Source organism: Lepisosteus platostomus, chromosome 12, assembly GCF_059453375.1.
Source record: "Lepisosteus platostomus isolate fLepPlt1 chromosome 12, fLepPlt1.hap1, whole genome shotgun sequence".
NCBI lineage: Eukaryota > Metazoa > Chordata > Actinopteri > Semionotiformes > Lepisosteidae > Lepisosteus > Lepisosteus platostomus.
The window spans coordinates 26,277,385-26,293,310 of NC_142622.1; the positions used below are offsets into that span (position 1 = coordinate 26,277,385).

At 35.9% G+C, this 15,926-nt stretch overlaps 1 protein-coding gene across 4 annotated transcripts in view; it reads right to left on the reverse strand.

Annotated features, from left to right (window-relative positions):
• Window positions 1–15,926, reverse strand: part of LOC148651349 (cAMP-regulated phosphoprotein 21-like) — a 186,407-nt gene that overhangs the window by 65,718 nt on the left and 104,763 nt on the right. The window lies entirely within an intron of this gene.

Sequence of the window (15,926 nt, forward strand, 5' to 3'; positions counted from 1 at the left end):
ATGGGAATTTTGTAAAGCAGTATTCTAATGGAAGTGAGAGGTCAAAGATAATTTAAAAGAACAATTAAAAAATAACAATTTTATACTTTCTGGTTTTAACCATGATGGACAACAGTGGTACAGATCAGAGGGTGTCAACACACTGATCAGGTCTTCATATGGACTGGAACATAATGCCAGAACATTTGGAACATGCCTACCTCAATAATTCAAGACAGTTTAACAGAATAATTGCAACATTTCATTTAGGATCCATGCTCATTTGTAGATAATAACTGGCCTTTGTCATGATAACTGGTTTTATACACTTTATGAACTTCAGGTTTTAGATGACAAAAGCATTAACATCTTACATACTGTAGCAGTTAACATTTGGAAAAGAGAATTTGAGGAAATGAAGCACAATCAACAACCCCATCACCAGTTGTCTGATTATCTATTTCAACTCTTCTAGCTTTATCGTCAGGGAATTCTAGCTTGCAGCAATGACAACAATTCAATCTAACATTTCTGACAAGCTAATTACAGATGCTAGCCAATTAAGAGAATTAATATATATTCTGGGCATGAACATATTCTGTTTTTAGTTCATTACAGTATATTCCAGTACATTGCTGAAGTATTTGAGCACTTGAAAATGTACAGTAGCTATATACTGTAGGAAAACCAAAGCCAGTTTTGAATCTAATTGCAGAGTCCTCAAAGACAATAGCTTTGTTATTTAATCACATTAGATTTGTGTAAAACACAAATATCTGTCACATACATCCTATATTCCAATTTAGTGTTATTATGGATATCATGGAATAACAAAGATGATTAACCTAATGTAATATATATAGTTTCTAAATGTTTGCAAGTAACTGGAAACTCATGACTTTCGAAAAGATGACATTGACAACACGAATGGAATGAAACTATTCATTGGAACGATCACAGATAAGAAATGTCAAGAAAATTTATAAGATTTTGCCCAGAAGAGCACAAAGTACCATTCCTAAAGCTCGAGAAAAAGAAACAATGATGAATGAAAAAGAATGAAACAGCAAAATTAAAAGAAAAGGCGAGTCCCCTAAACAAGAGGTTCTTGTCCACCTTCCCCCCAGACAAGATGTTTTGCAAGGAGGTTTGAATCTGAACAAAGAAAAGACTGGCGCTGTGAACTAATGGATGGTATTCAAAAAGAGCTCAATGGTATTTATTTCATTAATGGGTGGAGTTCCTTTCAGAAATATAATGTCAAATTTGGAGGAAACCCTCTGAGAGTAGACTTGAAAAGAACAACAACAAAAAAAAATCACCTTGTGTGTCTTCATAATTGCAGGATTTGCACATGTCCTCCCACCAGACATTCTGCAAAAAATATTTTTTGAGTTCAGCTGCTCTACAGAATGTCATAAAAGTCAGACATTTTGTATTCTTAGGATATCTTAAAGGATGAATTAGTATATTTGATCAAAATTCTCCATGAATCAGCTGTACTACATGCAGTATTATATCAATACCATAAACTATCAAACTAAATTTGGGCATTTAAATTCATTTGATCACTAGACATATTTAAACATATGATCCTATTTATTATGAACTTAATTGTATTTTCTAATGTTAAAAGAACAAGATTCAGATAATAGGATCAAGCAAAGTTTGAAAACAGGTTTTTCTTTATATTCATAGCTTCAGTCAGTTGAAGATGTGATCATATTAATGCAGTTTGTGTATGTAAGAAATCATTTCCATTTTCTGATGCATTAGTTTTTCTCAACTACTATGATATTTATCAGACATTTACCAGTACTGCAGTCACAATTTCAAAAACTGCAAGCACAAATACCAAAACAGTTTACTATCTAGAAAAAAATCTGTACAAACTTGGCAGCTCTTTTAATATAATTGCATTCCTAACACACAAGTCTCTAATTCGAGTGATTAATCAACACAGGGAGACTATATTCTGTAATTGCCAACAATCAACAATTGAAACACTTGAAATCCAATAAGTTCTTTCTCAATAAACATTTTTACCTGGGAGTTCTGTACATATAAAAAAAGTTTTACATAACAGGTGAAATATGATGGATTCAAATGAGATGTGTACTGCGATTATTGATCATGAACAAGTGGAGAAAAGAAAATAAATAAAAAAACTCAATGTTTCGCCTGATACATTGCAGGCTCTTCAAATGTGGCTAAAACCTTGTGCATTTTTTTCTTTTTTTTCACGCTCTGTGTGGAATTAACTTATACGTGTTCACTTTCATGCTGACACAGCTCCCCACATCAAATTATTGACAATGTCATCAGCTGTAGTATGCCAAATGTTCAGCAAAATGTGCCATGTTCACCTCTTTTCATCTATTAAACATACAGTACTACTGCGGTGAGAAGACTATAAAAATACAGTGGTGTGAAAAAGTATTTGCCCCTGATTTCTTATTTTTTTGCATGTTTGTCACACTGAAATGTTTCAGATCATCAAACAAATTGAAATATTAAACAAAGATAACACAAGTAAACACAAAATGCAGTTTTTAAATGAAGGTTTTTATTATTAAGGGAAAAAGAAAATCCAAACCTACATGGCCCTGTGTGAAAAAGTGATTGCCCCCTAAACCTAATAACTGGTTGGGCCACCCTTAGCAGCAACAACTGCAATCAAGCGTTTGCGATAACTGGCAATGAGTCTTTTACAGCGCTGTGGAGGAATTTTGGCCCACTCATCTTTGCAGAATTGTTGTAATTCAGCCACATTGGAGGGTTTTCGAGCCTTAACCGCTTTTTTAAGGTCATGCCACAACATCTCAATCGGATTCAGGTCAGGACTTTGTTTTTCTTAAGCCATTTAGAGGTGGACTTGCTGGTGTGTTTTGGATCATTGTCCTGCTGCAGAACCCAAGTGCGCTTCAGCTTGACGTCACAAACAGATGGCCGGACATTCTCTTTCAGGATTTTTTGGTAGACAGTAGAATTCATGGTTCCATTTACCACAGCAAGTCTTCCAGGTCCTGAAGCAGCAAAACAGCCCCAGACCATCACACTACCACCACCATATTTTACTGTTGGTATGATGTTCCTTTTCTGAAATGCTGTGTTACTTTTACGCCAGATGTAATGGGACACACACCTTCCAAAAAGTTCAACTTTTGTCTCGTCAGTCCACAGAGTATTTTCCCAAAAGTCTTGGGGATCATCAAGATGTTTTCTGGCAAAACTGAAACAAGCCTTTATGTTCTTTTTGCTCAGCAGTGGTTTTCGTCTTGGAACTTTGCCATGCAGGCCATTTTTGCCCAGTCTCTTTCTTATGGTGGAGTCATGAACATTGACCTTAACTGAGGCAAGTGAAGCCTGCAGTTCTTTGGATGTTGTTGTGGGGTTTTTTGTGACCTCTTGGATGAGTCGTCGCTGCGCTCTTGGGGTAATTTTGGTTAGCCGGCCACTCCTGGGAAGGTTCACCACTGTTCCATGTTTTCGCCATTTGTGGATAATGGCTCTCACTGTGGTTCGCTGGAGTCCCAAAGCTTTAGAAATGGCTTTATAACCTTTTCCAGACTGATAAATCTCAATTACTCTGTTTCTCATTTGTTCCTGAATTTCTTTGGATCGCAGCATGATGTCTAGCTTTTGAGGATCTTTTGGTCTACTTCACTTTTTTAGGCAGGTCCTATTTAAGTGATTTCTTGATTGAGAACAGGTGTGGCAGTAATCAGGCCTGGGTGTGGCTAGAGAAATTGAACTCAGCTTTCCAAAGATGTGATAAACCACAGTTGATTTATGTTTTAACGAGGGGGGGGGGCAATCACTTTTTCACAAAGGGCCATGTAGATTTTTTTGATTTTTCTTTCCCTTAATAATAAAAACCTTCATTTAAAAACTGCATTTTGTGCTTACTTGTGTTATCTCTGTCTAGTATTTCAATTTGTTTGATGATCTGAAACATTTCAGTGTGACAAACATGCAAAAAAATAAGAAATCAGGAAGGGGGCAAACACTTTTTCACACCACTGTACACCCAGCTCCTACTTTATATATTGAATTGCTGTGATATACCATGTGTACTGCATTTTGCCTACAATGTTTATTTTTTGGAGCAAAAGCCCCAAAATAAACTTTATTAAGCCACTCTCAGCTTGAACAAAGTACAGACAGGAATGTACAGTGCTTTGCAAGAGTATTCAGACCCAACGTTTTGGTTTTGTAGATTTAAAAGAGACATGAAACTTTGAAGAAGCAATACATATTTGTCATAAACTGTACAAACATACTCTACACACTCAAAGCAAAACAAACTGAATGTAAAAAGATAATATGAAAGAAAAAATGGAAAATCCATGATTGCAGAAGTATTTAAACACTTTGCTGTGGCAAAACTAAATTAATTTATGTTTGCAAAAATACCTTAATCATCCACACAATTTGTTGAGTGGCCTCTGTCTGTGTGCAATATCAGAAGATCATATGATTTCAGAATAAATTTACTTATCTCTGCAATATCTGTCACTTGATGGTGAGTTTTAATTAAAGATTAAAAATGACCAAGAAGTTTTGAAAAACAATTCAAGAATAAAATGATATAAAGATACAGTTTAGCAAAGGTATATAAACATTTAATGACCCCCTTGAGCATGGTGAAGTCAGTCATTAAGAAGTGGAAGACACCCAGACATGTCTAAAATCAATCTGTTCATCCAAACATGGAAGAAACTGGTTACAGAGGCCAATAGAAACTCTGAAAGAGTTGCAGAGTTCAGTGGCTATAAAATGCATCAGTCAACAAAGTCCTAGTCACTCCACAAAGCAGGCTTGTATGGAACTGAAAAAGAAATGTCTCAAATTTTACATTGGGATGAGTTGCAACAAAGCACCTAAGTAATACAGCAAACGTGAAAAAATATTTTGTGTTCAAATAAGAAGAAATTTGAACATTTTGGTCTAAATGCAAAACCCTTACATTTGACACTAACCCAAGATAGTGCATCACTCACTCAATATCATCCCTATTGTCAAGCATGGCATTATTGTAGGCATTATATTATAGTACTATAGTACTATAGTATACTATAGTATTATAGTACTGCTTCTAATCAACAGGGACTGGGAAGTTTGTCAACACTGGTGGTAACATAAATGGAGCAAATTCTTGTGAATGTTTGGGAGAAAAACTGCTTCAGACCTAAAACTGGGACAAACATTCACCAACCGTTTACTCCCAGTGACATATTTAGCCATATTTGTCCGCCTGGAATTTCCTTCCCCTTAAACATTTGTTATATCTCTGCAGCAGAACATAGCAGGAGCCTAATTCAGGTCTTAAATTGAAGCTAACCCCCTTGGCTTTGAGTGTGAATAGTCAAATTTCTTATATTTCTTAATGTGTCCACTCAGCAGACAAACATATGAAAAAAAAACAAAAACAGCTGGCAAACATGTTTTTGTGGTCTTCAGAGGTCAGATTTTTCAACTATATGCATGTCAAAGGCCTGGGAATTTGAAAACCTTGTTCTAGGTGACTACTAGCTTGGATAAAAATCTGGGACAAATTGATCAATTAGAAAAAATTCTACATCATGTTTGGTAAAGACTGGACTTGGAATGAAATTAATAAATTAATAGAAATCATGAAAATATTGAAAATAAGAATAATAACCATTGCAATTGCTATAAAAACCTTTAGACACTGCTAGAGAGCCTTTATCTGCTGTTATGCAATGCAATGAAAAAAAAACAGAGTTGCCTTCTGGTGTGGAAAAAAGGAGCACTGATAAGAAACTGATAAAAAACTGATTGATTACCCCTTCTGAGTCAATGATTGACAGCTAAAAATGCAGCCAGAAGCTTCTAGAGGAAGTCTCACCCCCTAAGGGCTCTGAATGGCTGAAAATACAATGAATGACAGCGGTTTTTACCAATCAAATCACCTTATTTCTGGCGGTCGTTCTTCAAACATTTACTACGTAATCAATAACATTTACTAGTCTCTAGCTCTTGAGATAAACTAGTCTGGGTTATTTTGGATATATATCATGCTCCAGAATAAGGTAAAAACATGGGATATATATATATATTTGCTGGTTTTTGCTTTTGCGGTTTTGTTGGTAAAAATATATGATATTGACATGCTGTGCTTGCCGGGTTGCCGTGTGTTTTTATTGGGATTCTGCTAGTTCATTAATTTATTGGTTTATTGCATAATAGTGTCATGTCTGTGGAACCAAACTTTATGGTTTTGTTGTGGTGATATTGGAGAATACATGCATGTGAGAAAATTTGTGGAGTGGTTTCAAACAAACGTTGTTTATCTCACGTTTATCTTAAAAATAAAAAGTGTCATCTGGGGAGACAGAGTGCCCCTCGGTGACCGCGATCCAGACTAGCAGGTTAAGAAGTACATTGATCTAATACACAAAGCCAAGGCTACAATGTAATGTCTCAAGAACAAGAAAGTACATGCCCTTGAGTATATAATCAAAGTCTTGACTTGAATCCCATGAATAATCTGTGGATATGTAAACTCCTGTTGATGAGTGACATCCTGATCCCTAAGTAAATTGAGAGAACTTGGGCAAATCTGCACTAAATAAAAAAAAAAGCTGTGATTGCTGCCAAAGGTGCTTCAACCAAATTTTGGGTTTAAGGGTCCGAATACTTACAGATGCAGCCATCTAGAATGCTCACCAAGTTTTGTGTTAACAATAAGCAAACTGCATCAGACTGCTGTTTTGGACAGTGTGCCACAATCAAGTCTTTCATTGCTAAAAACAGATTGAGAGGTGGCAGTTACATTTTTTCTGATTTTGTTTAGTCTAATTATCATTAGAATATAATATTTTATAGGTTATACAGTATGAACATAAAATACATAGCCTAACTACCATTTTAGAAATGAAAAATGGCTGTACAATATTTTTTTTCCTGAAAAGTGCATTACATGTGGTGAACAAAGCCTGGATCGGACTAATGTGCCTGCTTCATGGAAATTCTAAGAAAGCAAAGAATTTCATGGAGTGACTATGAATAAATCAAAACACACTCAAATTGCTAATATTGCAATTTGCCATTACACCGTTAAAGTATATACTGCTGAAATATTTTAATCTATTATTAATGATCACAGTGTATATTATTGCATCTAGAAAAAGGCAGTGTACTAGATGAACGGTTGATGTTGATGTACAGTAAGGATACCTGTGGATATTCACAGAACTCTTTAACCTGCTTTAAACTGTAGTTTTTGGTGTCCAGCTAATCAGCTTGCACACCAAATTAAAAACTACAGGTCATGCTTTTCTTGGTATTCCTAATTCCATTTTAAATAGACCCTTAAAAAACTGAAAATAATTTTAGAAATGAGAAATTAATAAATGCCACTCCCAAAATCCAAAAGTACTGGTAATGTTTGTCTTTCGTCTTTGTCCCCTAATATCAGAGATAGTACTCAAAACAGTGTATACTGTATATTAAGACGGGACCCGAAAGGCTTTATGGAATCCTATTAGCACCACTGAGAAAGAAAAAATCATTTTTCAAATCATTAGACATCATTACATGTAAACACAATAATTACTGCGTAAATAATATTGCCCTAATAAACTATGATATCACTGTATGTATATAATAATATTACCTCATGCAAAGTCCCATTTTCATTAACCTAAAATATTGTCACACTCCCCCTTTGTGAAAATTAATTAGTGTCAAAGTGCACTGTGATTACTTCTGTGTACAGTACATCAAGTATAACACCCTTGAGCTGTTTCACAAAGCCAGATTACTTATCCAGAGATATAAAACTAGTTTATTGTATATCCTGTTGTGAAGGCAATGTTATTTTTTAGGTTTACATTCATTTCAAAATTATTAACATTCTGTTTTAATGTTACAATCTAAATGATAGCATTAAACCAAAATAAACATGAAAAGTCTGCTTGTGCTTTATTGTTGTGAAATAATGTATACATAAACATAAAGCTTCCTTTAAGCTGTTTTGCTTTAAAGAGTTTTCTCCAACTTAAACATCTACTAATTTATAAGTAGCTGTGAGTAACAGTAGTTCCCAGCTACAGTTTGCTTCACCCGTGTCACCAAATTCGAACAGCAGGAAAGCAGAATCTCTGTTTTCTCAAAATGTTTTTGGAGAGTAAATGTGGAAAGTATTTTTTTGTGCCTTAAAAGTGGTTTTTAGCTATCTGAAACCGTTTTTATAGTTTTTTAAGTCATGTGTAGTTTAAGTTAGGCAGGTGCCAAGCATTAGTTCTGATTTTGTCCTGAATTTTACCCTTGCATTTACTTGCAAATTACCTCATCTCTATGTCAATTCCTGTAGCATTGTCTCAATGTACAATAATTTAGCGTGTTCCAATCAAAGAATAAACCACTCTTCAGATATTTAGGAAAAATTGAAAATATTTTTTAGTAAATCCTGTTCTTTGAATTTAAAATGTGTATTCAATCTGTATACTAATGTTTAAGAGCATAATGGTCATGTAAAGTATAACTCATACTATAGCATGACCCATCTCACTTATATAAAATTCCTTTTTTACATTTTATCTGTCACATCCATCCTCAATCCCATCTCTACCTTACAGTCTAAAAATGTTACTGAAAATATGTAAAACACATTTTGGCATATACATACAGTAAATGCATATTAGATGTATTTTAAAACCATGAACATTGATAAATCTCTTCATTTCTCTGCCCAGTGTTAGAAGTGTTGCCAGTTGTCTATCATGTAAATCAACCCAGAAACCAATTATTCTAATGGCCCATTGTCTTTATGTTTTTAGAAATATTCCTTGCTGTCAGGGAGTTCTGATATTTGTAGTATCTGCTGTAACGTGGAAATTAATCAAGATTCAAAATCGAGAATTAAGATCTTCCACTCTAAAAATCATAGCGAACAAAAATATTTTTCTATGTGGTTTTGCAAAGAAACAAATGTAATGAAACATAACCTAAATCAACACAACAGCTCCATAATTTGTCATTGTGAAAATGCTAAGACTGAATCTGTTTAGCAGTACTGTAAACAGAAATACATCACTGGTACAACACACACGTACTGTACAGTATGACTTGATATATTAGGTGATAAACAGTTAACAGTTACAACAGACATAACTTCTCAAACAAATATGAAATCTTTTTTCTATTTTGCATCTGCTTGTGAGATAACGGTGTGCCCATTGTGTATTGTGTTTAGATTACTAAGTGTGTTAAGATTCAGTGTGCACAAGAGCTCATTGAGAGCTGTTTCACAAAGCGGGATTACTTAGCAGGATAACTATAGAAAATATTTTGACAAAAATCTGGATTTTCAGATTCATGAAGCAAGATCAAATTGTATTGAGTTATGTAACTATAGCAACATATCACTTCTATTTTTAACCTGCTCTGAGACAGGTTAGTTGAAACTGAGCCTAACTTTACCTGACCATACCCCACAGGGTATACTTTGCATTCAAAATCTAGACTATTGTGGTTCATCCTTGCAAAAACGTTTGTGGGCCCTGCTGTTCACTGTAACACCATAAACATGCTTTTTATCCTCAGAATGTGTACAGTATGTTTTGATAATTACAAATAACAAGGATTTGAACAAGGCCCCTAACCCTAACTGCTCCAGGGGTACCATATAAATTGCTGACCCTGTGCTCTGACCCCAAGCTTCTCTCCCTGTCTGTGTGTCTCATGGAGAGCTAGTTGGGGTATGTGAAAAGACAAATTCCTAATACAAGAATATGGCCATAAAGTGATTTTACTGTGGCATGTCACCTGACACCTCGGACATTCTAGATGGCTGCATCTGCATGCAACATATTTTCAACATATTCAATTTTTCCTTGTTATTCTTTGCCAACATTTATTGTCAGTCATGTCATCTTACTGTCACTTACTCTTAGAAGACTTCATATTTAGGTTTAGAATATAACATTCAGTTTACAAAATGTGTAGGCATCATTTTGAAATTCCACTTTTATAAGTAACTGTAACTCTACAGTGTGCTTCTGTGGATACAATGGGACAGCATGTAGACCTCACAATGTTTGCTGCTAAAGGTCAAGATAGGGGTCTTACTCTTTCTCCAGTGACTGGTTCTTAGAAAAATAAATAACTTCTTACTGTATATTTCTTGACTTGCATTGTAGTCAGCATGTTCAGCCACATGTAAGACACTACAAAAATATCAATGGAGGAAAACACACAAATTTTGCCACTGTAAGGAACAAATATCAGTCAAATGCTAATGTGATGCTTTCACCATAAACTAAGGGGGCACAAGATTTCCTTGGTTCTATGCTGTTTTCACATCCTCATCCCATTTGAGGAGTTTTTTTCCTGTTGGAGATGGAAGGTATATTATTTCCATTTTGGCAGGGTTGTACTTCTACAGGATTTGGTTGGTGTCATTAATGAGAGAGATGTCCTAACAAGTGATGATTCAATGGTGTTAAAGCTGTGTACTGTACATCCTCTACTTGGATTACACAAGACTCGACATATGCGAATTTGACTTTACTTAAAACTTCCCATGGGTGCCATTATAAACTTTTCTAGTTAAGTAGAGTTTAAGTTACATCTTTAAAGAGCAAGTGGTGCAACAAGACCCTTCTTTGGATGAGCAACACAGAGTAAAAGTAATGCTGTCTCTATTATCGCATTGTTGTATTCTTCAGTCTTACTTTGGTTTCGTGCATGTGTGTAACTTCCATGTACAGTATCTCAATCTCATGCTTTTTCATTGGAAATCGAGAGTATGTGTAATCATAAAAGTAATTCAAATGTATCTATTGTCGTCAATTTGTTTATGTTGGCAGCTCCAGAGGGTTTTTTTCTTTTTTTTGTGTGTGTAATTGCAATATTATCTTGTGTTATATGCATCAATATTGATTGTATAACTCTGTTCAAACTGTATGAAAGGATGTGATGTTTTATGAATGTGTGAATTATTTTGATATTTGTCTTAATTATTCTAATCACTGTTTTCTCAGTGTCCTAAATTGTGTGTCAGCAACTGAGAAAAACTGTAACAAGACATACCAGATCAGACAAAGAAAACTAGATATTGTTAGCTGCTTCTTTGAAATATCTGAAAATAAATGGATAAAAAAGACACCAAAAAGCATGTTAGGAAGTCTACTTGATTCAAGTCAAAACGAACAGGGAAAGTAGGTCGTGGTATAATACGTAGGTCAGCTAGAAATTCTCAAAGGCTTTTCCTGGCATGACTGGTATTCTAACATTTTTCATCTCCAATAAATCAAACCTAGATTGCATTTGGCCTACAGTATATTGTTAAAAAGACAGATACATTACTTACAACATATGCAACTGAAACATAGTGTAAGTCTTATAATTCATGCCAATTCCCACGTGAGACCCTGTTATGTTACACTTTCATAGCATTTTGCTATTTTAAAAATGATTTTTTTTAATTAGCATCTGAAAGTACAGCAGAAACCGAGCCCGCCATCCATCCATTATCAGAAGGCTGTTTATTTAAGTAGGTGCTGTGACAAGCTGGAACTTGAACTTGAACTTGAACTTTATTGCCATATGTAACCGGTACTGGTACAATGGAATTCTTACTTACAGAAAGTCTCTCGATTGTAAAACAAGTGTAAAAAAACAAAACAAAGTGCAAACAGTGCATCAAGACAATGTACAAACAAACAATAGACAATGTGCAAGTAAACATGTAGACAGTTTGAATGTAAACAATACAGACGTGTAAACAATGACTGGAGATGTGCAATAGATAAGAAATCATAAAGAGGTAGATGGTGATGGTGTAGGTGTGGTCCGAGGGGGATGGCTAAATGTGTTCGCCAGTCTCACTGCTTGTGGATAGAAGCTATTGAAGAATCTAGTGTTAAGTGTCCGTATGCTCTTATATCTCTTGCCTGAGGGCAGTGGGGTGAAGAGCTCATGCCCGGGGTGGTGACTGTCCTCTGTGATGGCCAGAATTCTACCACGGCAGCGGTCCTCATAGAGCTGTTTAATCTCGGTGAGACCGCAGCCGATGATCTTCTGGGCCATATTGACCATTCTCTGCAGTGCCTTTCTTTCTCGCGAAGAGGTGTTGCCATACCACACGGTGATCCCGTTGGTGAGGACGCTCTCGATAGTGCAGCGGTAGAAGTTCACCAACACATGTATTGGCATCCCCCATCGCTTGAGGCACCTCAAGAAATAAAGGCGCTGCTGAGCCTTCTTCATGATAGAGTCAGTGTTCACAGTCCAGGTTAGATCTTTAGAGATGTGAATTCCCAAAAACCTAAAGCTGGTGACTGTTTCCACTTCCGTTCCATCAATACTGAGTGGGCTGTGAGTGTATGGCCTGTGTCACCGAAAGTCCACTATTAGCTCTTTCGTTTTCTTTATGTTCAAGTCCAGGTAATTGCTATGACACCACCTAAGCAGCTGTACAACTTCATCCCTGTAAGTGGACTCGTCATCATCACTGATCAGTCCTATTATAGTGGTGTCATCGGCAAACTTAATGATGCGGTTGTTGCTGTGTCTTGTTGTGCAGTCGTGAGTAAATAGGGAGTACAACCTTGGACTCAGACAGCAGCCTTGTGGGGTTCCAGTGCTCAGGGTGAGTGGTGTTGATGTTTTATTGCCTATCCGCACCACCTGTGGTCTCTCGATAAGAAAGTCCAGCAGCCAGTTGCAGACAGAGTTGCACAGACCTAATCACCTGAGCTTTGTCACTAGTTGACTGGGTATGATGGAATTGAATGCTGAGCTGTAGTCCACAAACAGCATTCTCACATACGAGTTCTTAGTGTCCAGGTGTTCCAAGGCTGTATGCAGAGCCAGGGAGACAGCATCATCCCCTGATCTGTTGTTCTGGTAGGCGAACTGCAAGGGGTCCAGGGACTCTGTGATGGAGGAGTTGATGTGTGACAACACCAGCTTCTCCAGGCATTTCATCACCACAGATGTTAATGCTACTGGGCGTTAATGTTAATGCTACTGAGCTTCTCCTGGACAGAATGCCATGTCATTGCAGAGCCACAGAGACAAATGGACAATTTAGAACAGCCACTCAAATTTGGCCAGTATTTATTTGGGAGTAACAGGAAACTGGAGCACCTTGCAAAAACCCACAAGAACATAGGGAGTAAACAAAGATTAAATGTTTAAAAATCTTAGAGAAAGTATAACAAGGGACGGTTTTACAAAAAATATAGATACCAAGCAAATCTTTTTGTGTTGCCGAGTTTCAAGTCACTTCAAATGGCTGGTTAGATACATTGAAAACAATGAAAAATACAAAAACACTGCACTTTCAACCTAATGCCCAGAAAAAAGAAAAAAATAAATCTAATTATAATCAATATTAAAGCATCATACATATATAAACATTTTCATCAAATAACAGAGTTCATAAATCTAATTAATAGCTATATCATGTATTAAGCAAGGAACACAAAAGACAGAATTGGTAGTAATATCAATCTTAAAACTAGTTATGAAAGCTTTATATTCCACAAAGCAATGTGGCCACTTTTGAAAAAATAAATGCAATGTTCATAGAAAGAATAATCTATAGGATTTCTATGCATTCCATTCAAACTGGTACAGTTCCTTATAGTGTTCAATGTACAGATCCAGCCATTCAAAATGCGCACGGTAGGCGTGGCACATCACAACACATCATACCGCATGTTATGATAATAGTACCAGGAAGCACCTTGTAAAACTGCCAGGTGGAGCAAATAAAGGTTAACATCTCATATACAGCATTTGTGTTGTCACCAGAAAATGCCTGGTTTCGAATCCTGGTCACTGCTGAAGAAAATCTTTTTCCAATTAAGAACTTAAGTTGTAAGTTAACTCTTTAGACTTTTAATAATTCTAAACTGTGTATTACAGCATGTTAATCATTAAACATTAAAAAGTCTGTATATTTTATAAAAGCAAGATTGCTCAGTTGGACAAAAGTACACAACCTTCCATTAATTAACAGTATTAATAATGAATGACCTTAGACATGCTGTGAGCTCAAAGTATTACCGTGGTCCACTTTCTTTGTAAATGTCTGCATCAGTTTAACTCATTCACCTGTCATTACATGAAGACATTTTGCCTGCCCTTTCAGCTAAAGGTTAAGCTATTAAGCAGTGTGTTGGTGTAATGGTTTAGGCATGTGCCTTGCATGCTGGATGTTGGGGGTTCAAATCCAGCTATCACCATGAGGTTTTCTTTTAACAAATAAACATTTCTTTGAAAAACTAAAATAGTAAATATTATCGACACTATATTGAATTTGATGGTATTTCTAAATATCACAACAGTTAAGTTAAGTGAGTTAAGTGATTAACCTTTTGATTAATTCTTGATTAATAGTGATTAATACTTCTGCCTTATCGCAGTAAAAAACCTCATACTTTTTAGAATCCACTAAATAGGGAATATAATATGGAATTGCTTATCTAAAGAAATTAATAACGATATTAATTTAAGGATCTAAATATATAATAATAATAATAATTACTTTCACTTATATAGCGCTTTTCTGGACACTCCACTCAAAGCGCTTTACAGGTAATGGGGACTCCCCTCCACCACCACCAATGTGCAGCATCCACCTGGATGATGCGACGGCAGCCATAGTGCGCCAGAACACTCACCACACATCGGCTATTAGTGGGGAGGAGAGCAGAGTAATGTAGCCAATTCATAGAGGGGGATTATTAGGAGGCCATGATTGGTAAGGGCCAATGGGAAATTTGGACAGGACGCCGGGGTTACACCCCCTACTCTTTTCGAGAAACGCCCTGGGATGGAGCCTGTTTACAGCATAGTACCCCCATCACTATACTGGGCCATTAGGACCCACACAGACCACAGGGTGAGCTCCCCCTGCTGGCCCCACTAACACCTCTTCCAGAAGCAACCTTAGTTTTTCCCAGGAGGTCTCCCATCCAGGTACTAACCAGGCTCACACAACTTAGCTTCATTGGGTTGCCAGTTGTGAGTTGCAGGTTGATATGTATTTATACAGCTGGTAGTATTACATTTTTACATTGACTCATTCAAACATTTTTAAGTTGTTCATTCTATGTAGGCAATCAGAGTTCAATTCCCGGTTCGGGCACAAGTTTTTCTTCTAACAAAGAATTTTAAGAAAAATAAAATAGTAAATATTATGTACACTATATTAACATTTTTTTGTTTTTCATATTCAATGTTAAGTGATATTAATAATGAAATAAAAACATGAATGACACAGAGCCTGCAACCTACATATTTAAACATTGTGATTTGTTAAACATTTCACAGGTTTTATTTGAACAATATCTAGTACTTGGTTGCATTTTTAGAAACCTTAGTTTAAATAAAGCGGATCCCAGGTGCAAGTGACTTCATAACGTGAGAAGGCATTATGCTATATTTTTTATGCATCAGTGGAAGCCTTCTGACTATAAAAAAAAACAGGGTTCACCTTTTTTCTGTCTCTTCCTACTCTCTCTCACCCACTGCGTATTGGAGACAGAATGGTTAAAAATGGGAACAAGTCAGATAGGTAGAGGGAAGGGGGAGGGGTGAAACAGTTACATGTCCTGGATAAAGTGGTTAGAAAATAGGTGGATTTACACTTGTGAAAACTGTTCCAATTTTAATGTGAAGATATTATTCATAATAAATGACCTTGGATGGTCTGTAAACTGAAAATGTATAGAGGAGAGACGTTGTGTCTTTTCTTTCCAGCTTGGAATTAACTCTTATCACCTAGTACAGATATTTGTCTACCCTGCAAAAAAAAAAAAAGGTCCAATGACTGGCTCAAAATATAGATTATATAATTAAAAAAAATAAAAACTAATTTTCTGCTTTTAAATCAAATGGTCTGTTGAATTACACACCAAAACCTGCTCTTAAAACTTCAAAATTTCAAAAATTGGAAAAATAGC